Source organism: Tenrec ecaudatus, chromosome 15 (assembly GCF_050624435.1).
Source record: "Tenrec ecaudatus isolate mTenEca1 chromosome 15, mTenEca1.hap1, whole genome shotgun sequence".
In the NCBI taxonomy this organism is placed as follows: domain Eukaryota; kingdom Metazoa; phylum Chordata; class Mammalia; order Afrosoricida; family Tenrecidae; genus Tenrec; species Tenrec ecaudatus.
In genome coordinates, this window is record NC_134544.1 from 88,773,683 (window position 1) to 88,783,214 (window position 9,532).

Below are 9,532 nucleotides of genomic sequence, written 5' to 3' on the forward strand. Positions count from 1 at the left end.
GGTCAGGGGGCCCTTATCTGTGTTATTGTTAAGAATTCTTTCAGGCGATGCCTATGACCTATTCTAAAGATGGGTCAGACTGCTGTGTAGGCAGAATTCCCAGAAGGCTTAGTGACCAGCAATGGTGAGATGTTTCAGCGACTGGAGTGGAGGCTGAAGCCTCAGTGAGTGCCCCCGGGCTGCTTTGACCTTTTCTGTCAGAATACCCTTAATAACCCCCCCCCCTTTTTAGTAATAAAAATGGAAAAGTTAAAATTAAAAAAATAATTTTTTAAAAAATTGGGAGAAAAAATAGAGAAAGACAGAAGGAGAAGCTATAAAAGAGGAGATAAGAAGTGATAAGTGAAAGTGGAAGGAGCAAAAAAAGATAGAAAACCTATAGAAAAGGGACAGAAGAGAAGTAATAGTAATAATGAAAAGGAGGAAGAAAAAGAGGGAAAACAAAGAAAGTGAAAGAAAAAAGAAGAAAACAAGCATGAGATAAAAGATGTATATATATATATATATATATATATATATATATATATATATATATATATATATATATATATATATATTTAAATTCCCCCATTCTTTTCCCTCTAAGTTAGAAATGCCTTATAGAAGGCGGAAGTGGGCCAGTCCTCACTACCACAGGACATGTTGCTGATCTGGGCTCTGGAGCAGGGCTATGTGAGTGAAAAATGCTCCTCCGATCAACCAGCACTCCCAGGTCCCTGCAGTCCTGTAGAGTTAAGCCTGTGGGCAGAGGCTACCAAGGCGGGAGAAGCCCCAGAGGGGTAAGCTTCCTGCACTGGCAGGAAAAGACTGGGGCCACAAGGGGTGCTGAGGGAGGCAAAGGCCTCAGTGCTCGCCTCCTGTACCAGCTGGAAAGGGCTGGGGTAGGCTTAGAAGCTGGTACTGGGGTTCCCGCAGTGCACTGCACTGGTGAAAGCCAGATGGAGCATACAAACAGTACCGGTGGGGACCGCAGAGCCACGACCTCGGCTCCTTGCAGGCAGGGAGCAGCGCAGGCTCCTTAGCGTCGTGTTCTGAGCTGGATCAGACCGAGGTGAGTCTGCCCTCCACCCTGGGAGGAACGCACCAGAACAGGCTCAGTACTCAGCCACAGGCTGCTGGAAACCGCGCAGCACACCGGGGAAGGCAAAGCTGCTCCAGCGGGGCCACAAAGCCCTTTTGCTCGCGTTCCTAACTGGCAGGAGTGCCCACTGTTATGCCCAGGGATGTCAATGCTGGAAGGAACGCCCCGAGGCAGGAGGCTTTAGCGCTCCCCGGGCTGCGGGCACTGGGCTCTGTGGTGCTGCAAGTCAGCCTGCAGTAGCTCCTGCGTAAATGCAGCATCAGGGACAGAAGCGGTTTGGGCTCCGGGTGAAGGCCCTTGCTGGTGGGAAGTGAAGCGGGAGCTAGGCTGACGGAAGGTGTGTGTGTGTGGGGGGGGTGGGTTGGGGGTGAGGCATACGAGGTGGCAGTGGAGAGGTCCCATGCACCAATAGGGGTGGATGGTCCCCCGTGGGGGTTGCCCAGGCAGCCACTAGTAGCCTGTAGACCAATTACCCAGGCCTTGGTTGAATGGAGTGAGGGATGCGGCCCAAGTGCAGATCCGTGCCATCTGGGGAGAGGGGAACCACAGGAAAGGGAAGATTCTCTCCAAGTGGGGTCCCTCGAGTGGGCAGTTGCTGTAGGGGGTCCCACCACCACTGTGCCTGTTTCGGCAGAGCAGTCAAGCAACTCGGAGCACGGGGTCCCAGTCTGGGGATGGAGTGGGACTATAGCTAGACGGAGCTGCGGTGGCGGGAGCTTAATGACATGATATGTCCCACAAATCGGATCCTGGATTACCGAGGCCCTGGCTCAGGACTAATGTATGCGGTGGGGCGCTGTCCCGGGGGATATTTCACTCATCAGACTCCTTCCACTCGGCTACCTGGACAGCAAACCCGCCTTGTTTGAAAGTACTCTCAGAGTATGCTGGTCTCCTGATCCGCCATCTTCCCAGAAGTCCTTGGTTAAATTTTCAATACATATATAGTTTTAATTATTCTATTGTGAGTCTTACAGATATCATAACATTCCATAGTTCTATCACATGAAACACTATTAAACAATTGCTACCACAATGTTTCCAAACATTTTCTTTATTTTAGAACTCCTTGATATCAGCTCCCTTTTATTCCCTCTCTTCAATCTCTTTATTGTGGAAAACAGAACCTTCATAAAAGTGTAAGCAGCCTCTTCTCTATACTTCTTACCAGCAGGGCTTAGAAGACAAGGGCTAATGCTAGAGGAAATTGTCCAGAGTCCAGAGGATATAGATAAAGGTGATAACACACAATCCTCCAGGTACAAAGAGTTTTCTCTACACTGCTTTCCGTTAGATGAAAGTATAAAGCTGTCTCCTAAAGGCATCCAACTTTTGCTACTCATCTAAAAGATGCCTAGCTTTAAGAGCAATAAGGTTCTCTTTGTTGCTATCAAGGAGTCAACTATTCCTTTGTCTCTTACATGCCTTCTGGATGGGTCCTAAGAGACAGTTGTGTAACTGAGGGGCAGAAATAAAAAGGGAGAGAAAAGTATTTCGGCGGTCACCTCATCCATGATGTCAGGTCTGAGCTGGATAGAGAGAATATATACACTCACCGATTTATATTAACTCCGGGCATGCAAACCCATCCCCACCCACAACACACACACACACACACACAGACACCTACCTACATAATGAGGTGGGAAGTTTCTTTACGCTGGAGGTCCCTTAGTTCATTGGTTGAGTAACTTAACACCAGTGCTGAGGGCAGTTAGAGGGGAGTAACTTGTCCCCTGACTGGGAATATAATATGAGTGTGTCTGCTTCTATACATAAAGCTGGTGGCTGTTAGAGATTAGCCATGTGCTCCTATGAGGTATCATTAAGGTATCACTACAATGGGAGGATATTGTGGGGATGATGGGGATCAATTTTCATTGGGACCATATGACTGGGACTCTTCTCTAACATACAAATATGAAGGCCTCCCTCCACCCAGAATACTGGCCTTGCAGGCTTCTTTAATGCAGACAATAGAGAATTCATCTACAAATGCTCTCTTCCTGGTCCTCAATTTCACAGCTTGATACTTATCATGAAGTGTTTTAAAACGTTCAGGGTGTCCCAGATTCACACTTTGCCCATTCTGTTATGTATTTGGCTGCTAGATACTTGCATGTCTCACTCCTATATAAACACTGCTAAATGACGTCGATCACTCATCAGCATTACAGATCAGACTGCTATACTCTATTTTTTGCTCTCTGCTTTATCTTCCTAAATGTCACATGCTACTTCTATGAACCCATTTAACTGTGAGGCTGGATCCCACAGTTTATGTCTGCTTTAAGAGGTGGTACAAATATTTTAATAACACTTGTAGTCATTGTTCTTACTTGCAGGCATGTGAAAATTAACCCACCCATGGCAACATTGTAATTCAGGAAGGATCTTGCAATGTACTTGTTTTTGATGATGAGCATGACACCAATCTTAATGAATTTGTCAGTCTCAGTCTTATAAACCACTTAAATCTAAAAATAACTAGTGCTTAAAGTACAATAATACATACAATATCAGTTTTTAAACATATCATTTTGACAGCTTGCCATTTTTCTTGATATTGCTTCATATATTCTGTCTTCCAATTATTAGTACATGTTTGTAGGCAGCTATATTTTCTCCTGTCATGTCACACAGTGAAGGTCCCCAAAGGATTACTCCATCCACATCATTACTGTTTACTGTACTTTGAGAACTTAGTACTTATAAAGTGTTATTTAAGTGCCATTAAACCTGAGGGGCTCATGTTCTAGAAGTTAATCACCAGTTCTCCCTCCTAGTCTGTATTTATGGAATTTCTACTTAGACCTGTGCACCATGTGTGATCCTGATGATATTTTAAATACTGGTGGCATTGTTTTCTATGTCACAGCAATCTGCACACCCCCACAGGAAAACACTGGAAGAGGAGTTTTGTAAGATAGACTGTAGGCTTTCCATAAGTCTCATATATACCTGTAAAATTGTGTTCTCCGAAGTTGAACATTCTGCATTTTTCACATTTCCAGTTTGTCTAGTACTTAGTTGTCTTTCAGTAAAGATTGATGGAATGAATACATCTGATCTCAAGCAACTGAAATTAGCAGGCCTTACCACCCTTGTGTGTCTGTGTTTTGCTTGTATTTATATTCTTTTTATATTTTCATGGTCCTATTAAGCAACTACCAAAGTTGTGTTCATTCATTATTTTCACACCCAAACTGATTTCTATAGTAACCGTGTTTACCATTTGGATTGTTTACACAATTCTAAAATACAGAAGTCAGTTGTTTTCAATGGAGACGAGAAAACTTTTCTCGATATTCAACAGGAACCATTTTATACTGAAATGAAATTTCCTGATTGTGAAAAATCCAGTAGTATGAAGTCACAATGCATTCAGCATCAGGAATCTGACAAAACTGAGAAACCATGCATAGGTGATAAATGTGGGAGAACCTTCTTCAAGGAGTCTTTCCTCTGTGAGCACCACTTCAGTCATATTCTAGATAAGACTTATGAATGCATTCAGGGTGGGCAAGGGTTCGACAAAGCATTCAAACTCACTGTACATTATCAAATAGCACATAAAGGACAAAACCCATACACAGGGTTGGAATATGGCAAAGCTTACCACAGTAATACATATTGCGAGGAACATCAGAAAACTCATGTGGTAGGTACCCCCTGTGTATGCAGTGAATGTGGGGAAGGATTTAACAGGAACAGTGATCTCACTGCTCATCAGCAAACTCCTACTGGAGAGAAACCCTATGTATGTCATGATTGTGGCAAAGGTTTCATTCAGATAGCACATCTCAAAATTCATCTACGAAGTCATACTGGAGAAACTCCTTATGTATGCAGTGAGTGTGGTAAAGCTTTCAGTCAGAAGCAATGCCTAACATCACATCAGACATTTCACACAGGAAAGAAACCGCATATATGTGGTGAGTGTGGAAACACCTTTATCAGGAAGACCAACCTTACTGTTCATCAGCGAACTCATACGGGAGAGAAACCCTATGTATGTGGTGAATGTGGAAAAGCTTATACCTGGAAGAATGTTTTCACTGTTCATCAGTGAACTCATACTGGAAAGAAACCCCATGTGTGTGGTGAATGTGGAAAAACCTTTATCTGGAAGAAGAACCTCAGTGATCATCAATGAATGCCTACTGGAAAAAAACCTAATATATGCGATGAATATGGTAAAGCTTTCAGTCAGAAATAATATCTTACAACACATCAGACATTTCTTTTTTTTAAACAATTTATTAGGGGCTCATACAACTCTTATCACAGTCCATACATATACATACACCAATTGTATAAAGCACATCTGTACATTCTTTGCCCCAATCATTCTCAAAGCATTTGCTCTTCACTTAAGCCTTTTGGATAAGGTCCTCTTTTTTTCCCTCCCTCCCCGCTCCCTCCACCCTCATGTGCCCTTGGTAATTTATACATCGTTATTTTGTCATATCTTGCCCTATCCGGAATCTCCCTTCCCCCCCTTCTCTGCCGTCCCTCTCCCAGGGAGGAGGTCACATGTGGATCCTTGTAATCAGTTCCCCCTTTCCAACCCACTCACCCTCCACTCTCCCAGCTTCGCCCCTCACACCCTTGGTCCTGAAGGTATCATCCACCCTGGATTCCCTGTGCCTCCAGCCCTCATATGTACCAGTGTACAAAGTCTGCCCTATCCAGCCCTGCAAGGTAGAATTCGGATCATGGTAGTTGGGGGGAGGAAGCATCCAGGATCTGGGGGAAAGCTGTGTTTTTCATCGGTACTACCTCGCACCCTAATTAACCCATCTCCTCTCCTAAACCCTTCTGTGAGGGGATCTCCATTGGCCAACACTTGGGCCTTGGGTCTCCACTCTGCACTTCCCCCTTCAGTCAATATGGTATACACACACACACACACACACACACACATATACATACATACACACACATATATATACACACATATATTTTTTTTATTTTTTGCATGATGCCTTATACCTGGTCCCTTTGGCACCTCGTGATCGCACTGGCCAGTTTGCTTCTTCCATGTGGACTTTGTTGCTTCTGAGCTAGATGGCCGCTTGTTTATCTTCAAGCCTTTAAGACCCCAGTCACTATCTCTTTTGATAGCCGGGCACCATCAGCTTTCTTCACCACATTTACTTGTTCACCCACTTTGGCACCAGCCATTGTGTCGGGAGAGTGAGCATCATAGAGTTCTAATTTAATAAAAGAAAGTATTCATGCATTGAGGGAGTGTTTGAGTAGAAGCTCAAGGTCCTTCCGCCACCTTAATACTTAACCTATAAATATAGACACATAGATCTATTTCCCCATCCTCCTGTATATATTTGCAAGTACAGGTCTTTGTCTAGACCTCCATGAATGCCCTTTGACTCCTAGCTCTTTCCTCCATCTCCCTTGACTTGCCTCCTGCCCTACTACCATGCTTCGTGGCCACCTGGGCGAGAGTATACCTCTTCTCTAAGCAACCTTACCCTTGATCATTTCCCACTATGCCTGCCATTCCCCCCTCTCTACCATTTTGGGTCCCATGTTGTTCCCTTGTCCCTGTGTTTGTTAACCCCACTTCCTTACCCCCCTACCCCGCCACCCCAAGTCCCCCTGGAACTGTCGGTCCCGTTTTTTTTCCTCCAGATAGTTCTTCAACCCTGTCCTATTCAGACAGACCTGTGGAGACACTAACATGCATGAAAAGAAGACAGAGGAAAACAAAGCAACAGTATACAACCAGACAACAAAACAACAAAAACAAACCACAGACAAAGAACAAAACAAAACACTTCACAAAAGAAAGGCTTGTAGTTAGTTCAGAGATCATTTGTTGGCCCTTAGGAGCGTTTTCCAGTCCAGTCTGTTGGGGCAGCACGCCCTGGTCCCAAAGTCCACTTTCAGCATTCCCTGGGGACCTTGCCACTCCATTCCCTTGCTGTTCCGCTGCAGTCCCCCAGTGCTTTGCCTCGGTGTGGTGGGATCAGGTCTGGTGTAATTCTCACACAGTGTCTCCGGTGCTGTCCCCTGTATCGCCCTTAGTCACTGAGTGGCATCATTTCTCATAGTGGGGCCAGCCATGTTGTTCTCTCTGTGGACTGGCTGCTCTACTCAGGAACATCCTCCTCATGGCCTGGTGGGCCAGGCTGTGTTCCACTCTCTCCTCCTGCCCCTTCATCTGCTCCCATGTGCTCTGATCAGATATGTCCATCTCCCAGAGCTGCAGAGTCAATGTAGTCCTTTGGAACAAATTCTTTTTGGGGGAGGGCAGGAATCCACTTCATTTATGGTGCTGGGGCCACCTTCCCAGATGTCTCCACTGGTTTCCTAATCCACGCCTGGATATTGCATTCACACCTTGCGGCACTTGGTTGAAGTCTGGTCCCACTTTCCCTGTGGAGATATAAACAATACCCTCCCCTTGGGTGGATTAGTGCCCCATGCCCCCACTACCTTTTTCTTCCTTATATTCATCCTTTTGTTTTCCTTTCCCCCCCTCCTCCACCATGGTCTACCATGTGCATGCCTGGTTTTGGTCTGGTCTCTACCATACTACACAGTCTTCGCCTCAAAAATGTTTGTATACAGTAGCTTTTTCCCCTATGCCACTTTTGCTTTAAAAAATTTTTTTTATTCTTACCTCAGCGGGCTTATGTTGTACTTAAAAAAAAAACTACAGGTATCAGCCTCCTACCACCTCCCCCTCCCTGATTGCTTAATCAAAAGAGTTAACAGAAAATTCACCTTTGAATATCCCCATATTTCTTATTCATAAAATCAAAACATGACTGAGTGATTATAAAAGGAGAAAAAGTAAAACTTAAGCACATATGGGTGTTTTTAGGTATGTATTATTTAGTTTGTTTCAAACTAGCAACCATCTTTAGGCACAAGGATTTATAATTCACCGTAGTCCAAGTTACATGGGACATAGAAAAAACATTCAGATGTATTGAAAATGACATGCTGTGTGGGTCTTAGGTTAAGACCAACAACAGCAAATTAGAATAATAAATTCTATCTTGACAAAGAGTTTAGATAATTTTCAGATACATGAATACTTACCTGGCAGGGGAGATACCATGATCACGAAGGTGGTTTTCCCAGGGCGAGGCTTATCCATTACACTCCGGATGTGCTGACCCTTGCGATTTCCCCAAATGTGGGAAACTCGACTGCATAATTTGTGGTAGTGGGGGACTGCCATCACGCTCTCCCCTGTTATTAAAAAAAAGAAAAGAAAAAAAAAAGTTCAGATACATGATCTCTGTATTAGCATTATCTGCATGGACTGCGTTTAGAAGAAACACATCATTAAAAGATCTAGTATCTTTATTTTTAAAGTTATATGTTTTATTCCTGAATTACGAAGTAACATTGGTCAAAGATACAAAATGTTCTTCATTCTCAGAGTCCTACTGCTATTGTCATTGGAAACAGCTCTTTAAACGATTCTTACTAGATTTTAGATTGACCAATAAGCCCCAAAACTCTTTATTGTGCCCTCCACTTGCATTGCTGGTGGAACTTTCAGCAAACTATCCTAGTCAGGCTTCTTTCAAGGTGTTTGATGTGGTTTTCTGCCACTGTATCCCTGGGGAATAAATATCAGCCTATGAAATCAGTAAGGTTAATATAGAAAGGAAAGAAACACAGGATACATAAAACACTATTTAAAAGTCAAACAAAACTTTAATAACGTGTTATATAGTCATGACACTTAAAGCAACCTGGTACAATGGTATATATGAATAGCAGTGGATTAGAATTGATAACCTAGATATACAACCAGGTACGTATAGACAACCTAATCTTTGATAAAGGACTAAAACACATTAAGTGGAGAGGAGATATCCTTTTCAACAAATGATGTTGGAAAAATTGGATTTCCACCTGCAAAAGAATGGAATAAAGTCCATACCTCATGCCACATACAAAAATGAACGCATGATAAATCCAATACCTACATATAAACCCTAGATCATACAGCCAGACAATAAAAATGTAGGGACAAATTTGAGGGCAGTTATACAAGATATAAACACACTATGGCAATAATAAAAATATTCACATTATAGATGACAAAATAAAGAACTGGGAGCTACTAAAAATACATTAATGCACATCAAAAGCCTTCATCTATAAATCCCTGAGGACCAATAATGAGAGTAGCCATACCAGGAGGGGAAGGGGATGGTGGAGTAGAAAGGGGGAATCGAACACAATGATCTACATATAATCCTCTCCCTGGGGGTCGGACAACAGAAAAGTGGGTGAAGGGAGACATCTGGCAGTTTAAGATATGACAAAACAAGAATAACCTATAAATTATCAAGGGTTCGTGAGGGAGGGACAGTGAAAGAGAGGAAAATGAGATGATAACAAGGGCTCAAGTAGAAAGAAATGTTTTGAGAATGATGATGGCAACAAATGTACAAATGT

The 9,532-nt window shown here is 43.3% G+C and overlaps 1 non-coding gene across 1 annotated transcript; it reads left to right on the forward strand.

Annotated features, from left to right (window-relative positions):
* The first annotated feature begins 8,147 nt into the window (after positions 1-8,147).
* Positions 8,148-8,311, forward strand: LOC142428475 (U1 spliceosomal RNA). The gene has a single exon (XR_012780371.1). It is a non-coding gene; the product is annotated as a U1 spliceosomal RNA (small nuclear RNA).
* Positions 8,312-9,532: the final 1,221 nt, after the last annotated feature.